General features: G+C 46.1%; 1 pseudogene; it reads right to left on the reverse strand.

Annotated features, from left to right (window-relative positions):
* Positions 1 to 1785: 1785 nt before the first annotated feature.
* LOC139651416 (protein NLRC3-like) lies at positions 1786 to 8014 on the reverse strand (annotated as a pseudogene).
* Between the last annotated feature and the right edge of the window lie 6821 nt (positions 8015 to 14835).

Genomic DNA, 14835 nt, shown 5'->3' on the forward strand with positions numbered 1-14835 from the left:
AAAGGTATCCAAATGTGTAAAGTATGGATGTGTATCCCGAACATTATCACACACTATCAATACAAATAAGGGGAAAAAGTTTTTTTTGTTTTTTTCTCAAAATGTTCTACAGTAACACTCCTCAAACAACAAAAGTGCAGTAGAAGAAAACAAAAACATTTGTGCTAGAAAAAAAGAACAGAAAAAAATTAGGTTACTGTAAATATCGCCTTCTTTGTGGGTCTGGCCATAAGTTTACAGTGTTGCTAGAAGTCTGTTATTACAGTAAATTGCAAACTAAGTGTAAAGCAGTGATTTGTGTTTACAGTTTTGCAAAAAGTGTGCTATAAAATTACAAACTGAGTGTAAAGCAGAGAACATGCATTTAGTTTGGCACACTTGGTAAATGCATTGGCCACAGGTGTTAATGGTTTCAGAGATAGTGCTTCAAGAATCACTGTTAGTGTTTAAGTATTCAGAAAAAACTGTAACACTTGTAGCCAATGCATTTACCAAGTGTGCCAAACTGAATGCACGTTCTCTGCTTTACACTCAGTTTGTAATTTTATAACACACTTTTTGCAAAACTGTAAACACAACTCACTGCTTTACACTGCATCTGGCAGGTTTGAGGTTTGCCAAATAAAGTCCAGCAGAGACAGAAGACTGAATCAGATGATCGAGGACCACAACCTGTGCATTTTTTCGCAATTTTTCATATTGCAAAAATATCTTTCCTCCATAAAACAGCGAGATGTGCCAGACACATAATTTCTCTGTGGAAACTGTACATCTGTAATCTGAACTAGTCCCTGTGTCACAAGACCGTCGTTAACAGACTGACCGACAAGTTTGAACTGCCAGCGCCTCTTGCACTGTGTGAGCTGTAATGGTAAGATTATACCAGAAGGTGGCAGTGTGGAGTCAAGTCTTGACTTCACAACTCCCAGCTTGCATCGAGGAATGACTTCTCTCTAGCTGTAAAAGACAATAATAACAGTAATACAGATAGAAACACATAGAGATGACTGACCTCTAGTGGTAAAAGACAGTCTTACTGTAATAAGTAATACACAGTAATACAGATAGAAACACATAGAGAAGTAATCATGAATTTTGCCCTCTAGCGGTCACAGAGAGGAACTGCAAATCAAATAATGTAATTATTTGAACTATTAATAACAATATTAATATCAATATTACAATTATCGGTGTTAATGTCAGTATTTATAACATCTGTACAGATAATAGTTTAATAAAATGCACAATCATTCCACTAACAATAATATAATTATTAATATTAGATTAGATTCAACTTTATTGTCACTGCACAGAGTACAAGTACTGAGACAATGAAATGCAGTTTGGCATCTAACCAGAATGTGCAAAATAGCCAACCCATTCTGTTGACTCTGTCTGGTGTTGCAATAACGACGCAAAATGTAACCTATCCTTTGGCGTCTGTATAGGATGCACTGGGTGTTCAATAGACTCCATGGTAAAACCTCTCGCGGCAGTATTGGATGGCCAAGTCCTTCTCTCCTAGACCACAGAACACAGAAGCGTTACAGAGTCTAGCCTACATTTTCTGCCCAAATAAGGGATTCCCGTTTGCTGCATTTCTTTGCTTGAGGGTCCCAGGTCCGTGCCTAAAGTGAGCATCGAGTTGTGTTTTGAAGCTAAACATTGGGTTGTCACACAGATAAACCTTTAGTTGTCGAAATAAACTAATGGCACACACTAAGAGTCAGATAAAAGATCTGCTGTGACAGAGTCACTACAGTAAAATACATGTAAACTGTCATGTAAACTGCTGGTTACAATACCCTTTGGTGGAGAAAAGCTGCAACACGACGATAGGTTCAAGTGAAACATAATCAGAAAGGGGACCCATTGAAAAAGTGAGCCTCTCAGTCAAGTACGTGACTATAGTAGTCTATACTTTAATATAATACAGTATAACAGAATACAAAATTTGAGTTTGGGGAAGCAAAAGCTATAAATAGGGAACATTAAAAACAGCAAAAATGGCAATGTACTGTCAATAATTGTGTGTGTGTGCGTATGTTTGTTTCACTGTCACTCAGAGTCAGAGGCTATCTGGCCCCTAGTGGCCGTTAGGAGACATTCACTCACTCTAACTTCATTCCTGTAAGCTTTTTCACCACTAAACTGTCAGCATGCGCTCCTCAGGCTTGGAGACCTTTGTTGAAGCCTTTTTTTGGCTGCTGTGAAGGTTGCCCGGGCATTGTGCCATTTCATAAGACAAACCTGAAATATTCATATCAAATATGCCCCGCCTGTCACCTTTTCACAGCTTTCCCTCATTTGAAAGGGCTCAGTTTGTATCCAGATTTGTAAACCTGACTTAACTTGCTTTTCTTCTCACTCTGAGAACTCACTCAGTCATTTTACTTTTACTTTTGCATTTTTGCTGAAGTCCTGTTCAACTGGGGATCTATTCATAGTTTTCTGACCATGTTATTGATTTACCTTTAACTTTACATTAGAAAACATAAGTACTAAGATACACATTCAAAACAGAAAGACACATAAAACACAATACAATGATGTCACACTTGACAACAATTTGACAATGTAAATCAATGATGTCATACATTACATTTTCCTTGATTTTGAGATGAAATGACTCACAACTTAAACACAACAACAACATTTATTTATTTTAGGATAATTCTAATCCAATTAGATGTTTAGTTTTAGATGATGAGTTGAGAATATAATACTGCTAAAAAGTTGCAAAAGAAAGATATTTTAACCTGTCAATCATCCACAACAGACTCCAAGATGAACAACTATAACTTGATTCTGTCTGGTTTTGGTTTAATATCCCATTCATTTCATTTTCACAATAAAATGGCCACGTTCTTGTTTGTGTGTGTTGTTAAAACCCTGTTCAATACACTCTATTTACACTGATCTATCTGACACAAAGACATTGAGGATTCAGGCACAAACCCAAACCCATACCAGAACCCAAACACAGGGTAGAGTGGTTCAGTGAATGTGGAGTGGAAGGTGTGGATGTGGATCAGTGTGTCAGAGCAGACTCTGTAGAAGGACAGAGAGCCAGCAGCCCAGTCCAGATACACTGCTACTCTGTCAGAGTCAGAGGAGGAGGGAGAGGGATGTATGTCTGTACTACTCTCATTGTGACAGGCAGAGTAACTGTTACCAGAGTAGGACAGACTCCAGGACTTTTCATTCCCCCCAAGTCTGCTGTCAGCACCCCATCCTCTCCTGCTGATTCCTCTGTAAGTCACTCCTATAGAAACCTCTCCTTTCCTCTCCACCTCCCAGTAACCGCGACCGGTCAGACCATTTCTACACAGCGCCTGATAGAAGCACTCAAATCTCTCTGGGTGGTCAGGATATGGCAGCTCCTCTTCCACCTCTGTCACCTTTCTGTTGTCTTCAGACAAAGACAGGTACCTGCTTACTGTGTTTAGGTCCAGTGTGAGTTCACAGGCATCTGATGGAGAGAACAAGACACAATACATCTGTGTTTATTATCTGTTGACTTATTAATAGACTGTTCATTTTGTCTTTTTTCAGACTAGGATTTGAATGAATAGATGTCACATACAGGAGCTTTATATTTAAATAGAAATGTAATGTGTGCTGCTTTGTTTTCATGAATATAAAACTAAATACACACTTACACTTCCTCAGACCTGGTTTCAACCACTGCACGCCACCATGGTTCACACTGGGGGGTTAAATTAAAGTCAAACTAGCATAATTTCTTATAATAATGGAACAAGTAACCTTCATAATCTTCTGTATGAGTGATTGTCTGATTATCCAAACAACGTCACTCATATCTGTCATCATACAAACAATACTCCTCAGCTTCTCAGTGTGACAGAGAAAATGTGTGTGACTCTCAGCCTTCTAGCAGACGTTGCCTCTCCATACCTGAGAGTGTCCAGTCTCCAGTGTGGATCCTCCAGTCCAGCAGAGAGGAGCTTCACTCCTGAGGCTCCTGGATGATTGTAGCTCAGGTCCAGCTCTCTCAGATGGGAGGGGTTGGAGCTCAGAGCTGAGGCCAGAGAAGCACAGCCTTCCTCTGTGAGCAGACAGCCTGACAGCCTGCACATACACACACACACCAAGCTACATGTAAGATTTTTTTTAGTATATGGCTGTGAAAGCAGTCAAATTAAATTTGAGAGTTCTCCACTCAAATTGTGACTCAATCTTAGAAGTCCTTTCTGGTATTTTAGGTTTCAGCAACTAAGCCGCAAGGAGAGGAAATAGTGAAACAACTTAACCAATTCCATGGGGGCTATAAAATGGTGCTAAATGTTGGCGTGACAATTGGTTTATAAATCATGTAGGAAGAGAAAATCCTGCTTTAAATCCTGTTTATTTACTGACATTAACCTGCATGTAAAGCAGGATTTAAACGGTCATCTGTTGAACAGGTTGAAGACTCCTGACCTGAGACTGTTTTGAGAGCATGGACAGTTTGGAGAAATGTGTAACATCAATTAAGAGAAACTGTAAATGGATCTTACCTGAGAGTCTCCAGTCTACAGTATGGACTCCCCAGTCCAGCAGAGAGCAGCTTCACTCCTGAATCCTGCAGGTCGTTGTTACTGAGGTCCAGCTCTCTCAGACTAGAGGACTGGGAGCTGAGAACTGAGGCCAGAGGTTCACAGCTTCTCTCTGACAGCTTACATACACTCAGCCTTAATGGACATGAACAGATATAAAAATGTTACTCTCTTATATTTTAATGTCAATGTTTGTGTCTTTCATTGCTACTACTAATGATAACCCTAACCCTAGATTGAAGGAAAGTCAGAAAGACGTGAAGATCTCAGCTTGCTCCCCTTTCATAGGGAACTAAGAGCTCTGCAGTGTAACTCATGGACAAAAATAGCCATGCTTTAAAGGTGATAAGTGAAATCTTAATATTAATTCTCAAACTAAGTGATAACCAGTAGAGATATGTTAAAATTGGGGATATATCATCTCAACTTAACACTAGTTAAAATCCTAGCTGCTCTATTCTGAACAAGCTGGAGATGTGACAGTGAATTATGGCAGTGTAGTAATCTAAATGACATATCAGAGCATGGATGATCTTTTCTAAATCCTTCTAAATGTTTCATGGTTGTGAATTTGAATTTGGATCAGAATAAAACAAGTGCTGGAAAATTCTCAAACCTTCTTTCCAATGAAGCAAATCAAAATTGAAAATGCTGATGTAAAATGGCTCTGAAATGCTGATATATAACTTGTAGGGTTGCCTTTTGCAGATTCGGAGAGAGAGAGACATAAGAGAGACCGTTTTGAGAGCACGAACCTTAGTTTGGAGAAATGTGTAAAATCAATTGAGAGAAACTGTAAATGGATCTTACCTGAGAGTTTCCAGTCTACAGTGTGGACTCCCCAGTCCAGCAGAGAGCAGCTTCACTCCTGAATCCTGCAGGTCATTGTTACTCAGGTCCAGCTCTCTCAGACTAGAGGACTGGGAGCTGAGAACTGAGGCCAGAGCTTCACAGCTTCTCTCTGACAGCTCACAGCCACTTAGCCTGAAGGAGCATTGGTGATAAAGACAAACAATAACTTTAAAAATATTTTTTTGTCTTCTGTATGCATATTAGGTTTAGTATATTGAATCTATCCAGTTTTTTATGCACCTACAAAGAGTTATTGGAGGCCTTGACCACTGGCAGCAGCCTCAGAAGAGCCTCCTCTGAAGCAGAGTATTTCTTCAGGTCAAACACATCCAGCTCTTCTTCTGATGACAGTAAGATGAAGACCAGAGCCGACCAGTGAGCAGGGGAGAGTTCATCTGTAGAGAGATCTTCTGATCTCAGCTACTGTTGGATCTCCTCCACTAGAGAACGGTCATTCAGCTCATTCAGACAGTGGAACAGATTGATGTTTCTCTCTGGAGAGGGATTCTCCCTGATCCTCTTCTTGATGTACTGGACTGTTTCTTGATTGGTCTGTGAGCTACTTCCTCTCTGTGTCAGCAGGCCTCGTAGGAGAGTCTGATTGGTCTGCAGTGAAAGACCCAGGAGGAAGCGGAGGAACAAGTCCAGGTGTCCATTTGGACTCTGTAAGGCCTTGTCCACAGCACTCTGGTAGAGGTGATTTACCTGAGATGTGTCTCTTGGTTGAGATGGTGTGGAGGTAGATTGTGGTTCTGACAGCAGATTGACACCAGAGTCGATGAATGAGACAATGACATAAACAGCAGCCAGAAACTCCTGAATGCTCAGATGGACAAAGCAGAACGCCTTGTCCTGGTTCAGCCCACGCTCCTCTTTAAAGATCTGTGTGAAGACTCCTGAGTACACTGAGGCTGCTCTGATATCAATGCCACACTCTGTCAGGTCGGCTTCACAGAAGATCAGGTTGCCTTTCTCAAGCTGCTCAAAACCCAGTTTTCCCAGAGAGAGAATCATCTTCCTGCTCTCTGTATTCCAGCGTGGATCGGTCTCAGCTCTCCCATGATACTTGATGTTCCCCGGTTTGGACTGAACCACCAAGAAGTGGATGTACATCTCAGTCAGGGTCTTGGGCAGTTCTCCTCTCTCACTGGTTTCCAACACATGGTCCAGAACTGTAGCAGTGATCCAGCAGAAGACTGGGATATGGCACATGATGTGGAGGCTTCGTGAAGTCTTGATGTGGGAGATGATTCTGATAGCCTGCTCCTCATCTCTGAATCTCTTCCTGAAGTACTCCTCCTTCTGTGGGTCAGTGAACCCTCTCACCTCTGTCACCATGTCAACGCAATCAGGAGGGATCTGATTGGCTGCTTCAGGTCGTGTGGTTATCCAGAGGCGAGCAGAGGGAAGCAGTTTCCCCTTGATGAGATTTGTCAGCAGCACATCCACTGAGGTCGACTCTGTAATATCAGTCAGGATCTCATTCTTCTTGAAGTCTAGAGGAATTCGACACTCATCCAGACCGTCAAAGATGAACACAACCTGGAACTTGTCAAACCTGCATATTCCTGCTTCTTTGGTTTCAATAAAGAAGTGATGAAGAAGTTCCACCAAGCTGTACTTTTTCCCTTTCAGCAGATTCAGCTCTCGAAAAGTGAATGGAAATGTGAACTGTATATTGTGGTTGGCTTTGTCTTCAGCCCAGTCCAGAGTGAACTTTTGTGTTAAGACTGTTTTCCCAATGCCAACCACTCCCTTTGTCATCAGTGTTCTGATTGGTTTATCTCTTCCAGGTAAAGGTTTAAAGATGTCTTCACATCTGATTAGTGCTTCTGGTCTCACTGGTTTCCTGGATGCTGTTTCAATCTGTCTGACCTCATGTTCATCACTGACCTCTCCACTCCCTCCCTCTGTGATGTAAAACTCTGTGTAGATCTGATTCAGAAGTGTTGGGTTTCCTGCTTTAGCAATCCCCTCAAACACACACTGAAACTTCTCCTTCAGATTAGATTTCAGTTGACGTTGGCACACTGCAGCAAGAGTTTCTGAATGAACAAACAACAAATTAAATGAGTGGATTTCAGTGTGGGTGTATATATTTTCCCACTCCATGATATCTATTCAGCTCATCAGTGGTGGAAAAACAGGCATACAGCGTAACTACAGCAGAGTTTGGAAATGTAAACATCTCCCATTTTCACACCATTTCCCCTTTCCATCATGTTAAACCTGTTAAAAGCCTCTTACTGCTCTGCAGACAGTCAGCCAGCTCCTCCTGCTTCATTCTCCTCAGGAAGTGCAGTGTGATCTGCAGAAAAGCCTCTTTGCTGCTCCTCCTCTGCTCTTCCTCCTCACCGTCCACCTCCTCCTCATCCTCCCTCTACCTCTCTAAGCATTCTGGGTAATCTGAACTCAGAACCCCCTGACTGTGAAAGAGGAGACAAAACACAAAATGGGTGGTGTCGGCAATTGCTGCAACTGGAGTGGTGAGCTTTTGGAAAAGGGGCAGGGAGTGGAAAACATTTTCAAAAGGGTTTTCAATAACTTGCTGACACGCAGTGAAACCAGTCATGTAGGCTATTGTGCACCTGTTGTGGTGGCATCGCCCAGACTGCAATGTTGTGCGAAAACCTGAGCAGTGTGTCATTAAAAAAATAAAGCTGTCTTGATCAGAGAACAAAAGCTATGATATGAATCATCACTCCTAAATCTGAGGCTAGTTATTAGTTTTTGCTCAAGGGCCAAGTAGGCTAGGCTTCATTAACATTAAACCCATGAACATACTGTATGCCTATTGCATTAAATGAGATAACAGTTGGCTGTACGCTTTTTACAGACAATTTAAATGTCTCTGTGGCGATTCAAAGCATATATAATTGTTTTATAGCACTGAATTTTTCTTTAGTAGCCTCTTTGATGTATTTGCATAATATCACATAACTTAATTAATCCGTTATTATGAAACCAAGTCAACAAACACTTCAATACCTTGCGCTCCAGTGCTGCTCTGAGAAACGCACGTAGGTTATGAACGAACCTTCATTGGACCACACTTAAAAACACTCTTCACCTTTACCAGCCATCATTATTGGGAAATGAGGCCCAGAATGGTTGTTTTGCATTTTCATTGTAGCTGAAGTAAAAGTGATGTTGTACATTTACACACCATAAATATGGAGTCCAGACTGTTTGATGCTCCTGGGCTGACTGACTACTGGGAATCTCTTTCCTTTGCTGGTGAACTGTCTGGAGATAACATTAAGTATTAGGTCTCCAGATACACACGCACACTCACACACACACATACACAACACACACACACACACACACACACACACATGCACACACAAGATTATGTTTTCTGTCATGACGAATCCTGGAGGTGAACTCCTCTGATTTCCAATCAACTTTTGTTGAAATGGAACCAATAGACAAAGTTCATAAAAAGAAAAAAAACTTTTGTTGAAATGGCAATAAAGTATTGAATTGAATTGAATTAAATTGAATAGTGTTACACAGTGTATTAACAGAAACATAATCTAAGCTTTCAGACTTCCTGCATATTTCATCAATGCAATTAATTGAGATTACAACCTAACTAAGGTTTATCAGGCTTCCACTAAAAGTCACAAATAAAACAATGTTCTTTATGGCCACAAAGACAACAAATGTTGGATATTATGACACTATGAACACCATCTGCAAGCAGCAGGTGTATATGATTTGACACTTTAGCACCTTGTCTTGCAAAAATCTACTATACAGTCACAACATACAATGCCAGCTAGTGTATTCATCAAACAGTAATGTTACCTTGGAAGATGTTGCCCGGTGAATTCACATTCACTATCTTAATCTGTAGAGGAAAGAGTGACAGAGAATACGCTGTTTATTCTCCTTCGTCAGTTCTGGGTGTCTGTGAACATTTGATCTGAGGCTGCTGTCTCATAACCTCACTATTAAAGTCTAGAAACATCAGTCTGACACCAAACTGGTCTAACCTGTGGCTAGAAACCAAGTCTGAGGCAGAGAAATCACAGATCAGGTAGGTGAGGTAGTTCTACGGTTTGCCCACTAGGTGGTGACATTAACCACATCATCGACAGTGAGCTAAACAGCAGCCCAGCATACAGAGAGGTAGCATGGAGGAGGAGTATGTATTGCTTTATGTTTTTGGCTGTGTCATGTCTTGCTGCAGCTTCCTTGAAGCAGGAAGTAAATAAATAAGTAAATATAATACATGAAAAGATAGTTTCCACAACATCATTAATGTTGAACTTGTGTGATAAATCTCATTTTAACGTGTGTTAAGAAATGGTCAGAAAGCCAGCTGTTACCCCTGGCAGTGAGAGTCAACGGAAACTGAAGGTTTTTCCCTCAAACCTGCAAGCAGAAAGCAACACAACTAACTACTAACTACAACTTTTAGTAGAGTTTACATGAACACACACTAACACTAACATGTTGGAAAACCATTAGAAGAGCGCTGAGTTGTGTTTTGAAGCTAAGCATCGGGTGTTCAGACACACAAACCTAGTTTTCCTCTTTTTGTCCAAATAAACTAACGGTAGGCGGTAACAGTCAGATAAAAGATTTTTTGCGATAGAATCAGTAAGGTAAAATACATGCAAACTGTCGTGTAAACAGCTGGTTAATACTGTAGCAACCCTGTTCATATGTGTTGTGATTATGCTTACTGTCAGTTATGGCCAGTTATGGGAGATGTTTGTTAGCGAGTTTGTACCTCTCATCTGCTGTCTGTCAATCACCTGTGTTAGGGTGCTGAGTGTTCCTGTTGTTGGTTAGAGGCAGGGGGAGGCGGGTCAAGGAAGTAGGTGATTGGTTGTTGTTGTTGTTGTGGTTCCGGCTCGGAGTCTGGGAGAGTTGTTGATACGGCGTGGTTACGGCCGACAGTGACCAAAGTTTATCAAAATAAATGCACTGAATTGCAAGATAATCATTTGTCGTGATTATTCAACGTATCGGTCCTTGACGGGACGCTACATTTGGTGTCAGAAGCAAAGTTTGACAGGCTATTCGTCATCCTGCGTTAGCCATTAGCTTCAGTTAGTCGGCTAGCTGACTTGTCGAGTTGGGGTTGCACGTGTGGGACATGATGAAGGGGAGCGGAGCGTGCCCGAAGGTTAAGGAGGAAGAGGTGGGAAGCGATAATGCTTTGACGTCGGATCTGGCGAGGGAGTTTGGACGTGCATCAGAACTCAAGGCCCGCTTACGGGAAACAGCCAAGAGACTGGCTGCCGATGCGGGGATGGGCTCTATCGACCCCCAGCAGAGCGGCAAACATCATGCAGATTCCCTCCCTGGTGCGGTGTCACCAGGGCGCCGTGAAGGCAAGGATTACGCACAGACTGTACACGAAGATGGCGGCGCCCATGGCAACCAGGTGCCGGTTAAAACGTCAAAGTACTCCGGTAAGGCGGATTGGGAGGCATTTCATGCCCAATTTGACCTGCTATCGCGGGCAGCGGGCTGGTCGGAGGACAATAAAGCTCTACAGTTGGCATTATGCCTTACGGATGAGGCATTAGCATGCTTGTTGCTTCTTAGCCCAGATGAAAGAAGTGACTATGGGGCTTTAGTTGGGGCTCTGCAGCGGCGTTTTGGACATTGTGAACAACCTGGTCTCCTGCGTTCTGAATTGTGTAGCAGGCGCAGGCAACCTGGAGAGCCGCTCCGTGTGTTAGCCAATGACATTGAGACCCTATCAAGGAGGGCATATGCCCACATGCCCCCCGTAGTGCAGAGTGAGCTTGCCAGGGACCAGTTTGTTCAGGCTATAACCCCCAGGGAGCTGCGCATTCAGACCCAACTAGCACACCCCCGTACCCTACAAGAGGCATTGGAGCTGGCTCTGGAAAGAGAGATTGTGGGAGCTGGAACTACGGAGTGCGGACTGAGAGAAAGCAGCCCTATTGTAAGAACTGCAGTGGACAGCAGCCCGGCTCAAGAGAAGCCTGCATGGGTGGCTGAGATGACTGAACTGATCCATGCTGTATCACTGCAATCATCACACAGTGCCACACGACCTCGACAACGCCCCCTGGTCTGTTGGGGGTGTGGCCAACCCGGCCATCTCCTCAGGCAGTGTCCCAAACATGCTAGTAACCAGGGAAACGGCTCGGGGTCCGTATAGATGGGGTGATACAGACCCCTGCCGTTGTGTCCCACACTGCTTCATCACCAACAGGAGGAGCCCAACAGCACAGACGGGGGAGCTGGGCTCTACTCCCCCCTGAAGCAGATGACACCGCAGAGTTCGCGATGGTGGTGGGTTGGACTCATGTTGGGGATTTCTGCCACGTCCCCATCTCCCTGGCTGGGGCCCCATGTACTGCCCTTGTGGACACAGGTTCCACAGCAACACTGATGAGGCCTGACGTTGTTCCAGTGGGGACACAATTGGAACAGACTACAGTGCAGCTGCGGACAGTGACCGGTGAGCTGGCCCCTATGCTAGGAAAGGGGAGGGTGACTCTAAGTGTGGGGGGTCTGTCAGTGAGCTTTCCTGTGTGGGTGGCGGAGGTGCAGGACCCCTGTATACTGGGGTTGGACTTCCTGAGATTTGCGCGCTGCCTGCTGTTAAAATAATATCCCCCTCACAAACCCCAAGACCACACCCACTGACTGTGAAAGCCACAGAGACACAATGTCACCATCCGAACCCCCCAGCCAAGAGCGATAGTTCCCCACTCCCGAGTTCAGTTGCTCAACAGAGTTGCTCCCCCACCCCTTCAGCACTTGGTAGCCCACCCCTTGTGCCCCACACCCCCACCGATGGACAGCCCCCCTCTCCGGCAACACTCCCCTCTATGTGCTTGGGCCCCCTTCCCCTGGTCCAGCCAACCACAATGGAAGAGGTGGATAGATTGTCGGCGGTTAGAGAGATATGGAAATGCAACTGTGACATATTGGAGCCCTGGCAACAAGAAGAGCTGTGGCAGGTGTTGTCTGAATTCAAGGAAATCTTTGCTCTGACGGACAGTGAAGTGGGCTTGACACACCTGGTGCAGCACGAAATAGACACTGGGGACGCAGAGCCCGTCAAGACGCGTCCCCGCCGTCTTCCCATGGCGCATCAGGAGGCTGCAGACAGTGCGATTGAGGAGATGCAGCAGGCAGGCATCATTGAGCCCTCAGACAGCCCATGGGCTTCGGGGGTTGTGATGGTCCCCAAGAGAGCCCCAAGATGAGATTCTGCGTGGACTACAGACCACTAAACAATGTGACCAGGAAAGACTCATACCGATTGCCCCGCATCGACGAGTCACTGGACCTGGTGTCTGGCTCATCCTGGTTCTCCTCACTCGACCTGCGCAGTGGCTACTGGCAGGTACCCCTCAGCCCCGAGGCTAGACCGAAGACGGCCTTCTGTACAAGCAGGGGGTTGTGGCAGTTTCGCATCCTTAGCTTTGGCCTGTGCAACGCCCCAGCCACGTTTGAGAGACTAATGGACAAGGTGCTGGCTGGCATCCCCCGCCAGGAATGTCTGTTTTATCTGGATGACATCCTGGCTCACAGGAACTCTTTCCAGGCAGCCCTGGGGGCGCTGCGGCAGGTACTTCAGAGAGTGGCAGCAGCAGGTCTGAAGCTCCACCCCGAAAAGTGCTGCTTCATGAGAAAGGAGCTGGAGCTTTTGGGGCACAGACTGGGGGCTGAAGGCATCAGCACTGTGGAGGAGAAGGTGCATGCAGTAAGAGACTGGCCCACCCCCACTGACCAACGACAGCTGAAAAGCTTCCTTGGCCTGGCCTCGTACTACAGAAGATTTGTACGAGGCTTCTCCTGCACAGCCGCCCCCCTGTACCGCCTGCTGCAGAAGGACAGGGGCTTCATCTGGGCGTCGGAGTGCCAGCAGGCCTTCAGCTCTCTCCAGAGGGCATTGACGGAGACCCCCATTCTCACTCCCCCCGACCCCACCTTACCATTTATCCTGGACATGGATGCCAGCAACGTTGGCATGGGTGTGGTGCTGGCTCAGGCGGGGCCAGAAGGGGAGAGAGTGGCGGCGTATTTCAGCAAAACTTTCAACAAAGCTGAGCGCCGCTACTGCGTCACTCGTCGAGAGCTTCTTGCCGTGGTGATGGCGGTAAAACACTTCAAGTACTACCTCTGTGGCCTGCCCTTCACTGTCAGGACCGATCACTTAGCTCTCCAGTGGCTGATGTCTTTTAGGGAACCAGAAGGGCAGGTCGCACGCTGGCTGGAAATGCTGCAATCCTTTGTCTTCACGGTGGTGCATAGGGCTGGGGCTCGCCATGCCAACGCCGACGCCCTGTCCCGATGCCCCTGTGCTCCAGATGGGTGCCGTTACTGCGAGCGGAGAGAGGCACGAGAGAGAGAGCTCCGTGTGGAGGAGGAGACATGCCCCATGCACGAGGGGAGTGGGCCGGTCTGCCGGGAGATGCAGGTGATTGGCACAGCAGAGTGGAGAGCACAACAGGAGCAGGATGCGGAGCTTCAACCGTTGCTGCAGTGGGTAGAGTCTGGGCAGAGACCACCTTGGGACGAGGTGGCAGGGAGCTCAACTGCAACTAAGGGACTATGGGCTCCTGTTGTGCTCTCCACTCTGCTGTGCCAATCACCTGCATCTCCCGGCAGACCGGCCCACTCCCCTCGTGCATGGGGCATGTCTCCTCCTCCACACGGAGCTCTCTCTCTCGTGCCTCTCTCTGCTGTGCTGCAGAGAGCCTGGAAGGAACCAGCCACAGGAGAGGAAAGGTGGCAGGTGGTGGTCCCCAGAGCACTGAGAGAGGCAGTGCTCAAAACCTCTCATGGTACAACCGGGGCAGGGCATTTTGGAGTCTCCAAAACCCTCCGCCGCCTTCGCCAGGGGTTCTACTGGGGGCGGTTCAAAAGGGATGTAGAGGACTTTTGTCGCCGCTGTGACCCCTGTGCAGCCCACAAGGGCCCCCCAGATCAGTCCCATGCCCAGCTCCAGCAGTTGGCGGTGGGGGCCCCGATGGAGAGAGTAGCAGTGGATGTCATGGGCCCGTTTCCCCGCACGGATAGGGGCAACCGTTATGTCCTGGCCGCCATGGACTATTTCACAAAATGGCCGGAAGCATACGCGGTACCAGACCAAGAGGCAGAGACTGTGGTGGAGGCTCTAGTGGAGGGCATGTTCAGCAGGTTTGGAGCGGCAGAGACCATCCACAGTGATCAGGGAAGGAACTTCGAGTCACGTGTTTTTGCCACTATGTGTAAGCGTCTGGGCATGCATAAGACTCCACCACAGCCCTGCATCCTCAGAGTGATGGTCTCGTAGAGCGGTTCAATAGAACCCTAGCACAGCAGCTGGCCATCCTCACCGCAGAGCACCAACGTGACTGGGACACACACCTTCCTCTTGTCCTCATGGCCTACCGGTCAGCTGTTCAGGACTCCACCTCCTGCACACCTGCCC

Source organism: Centroberyx affinis, unplaced genomic scaffold (assembly GCF_046629955.1).
Source record: "Centroberyx affinis isolate AG114_WGS23_722 - 3 ecotype Tasmania unplaced genomic scaffold, CSIRO-AGI_Caff_v1 ptg001659l_1, whole genome shotgun sequence".
In the NCBI taxonomy this organism is placed as follows: domain Eukaryota; kingdom Metazoa; phylum Chordata; class Actinopteri; order Beryciformes; family Berycidae; genus Centroberyx; species Centroberyx affinis.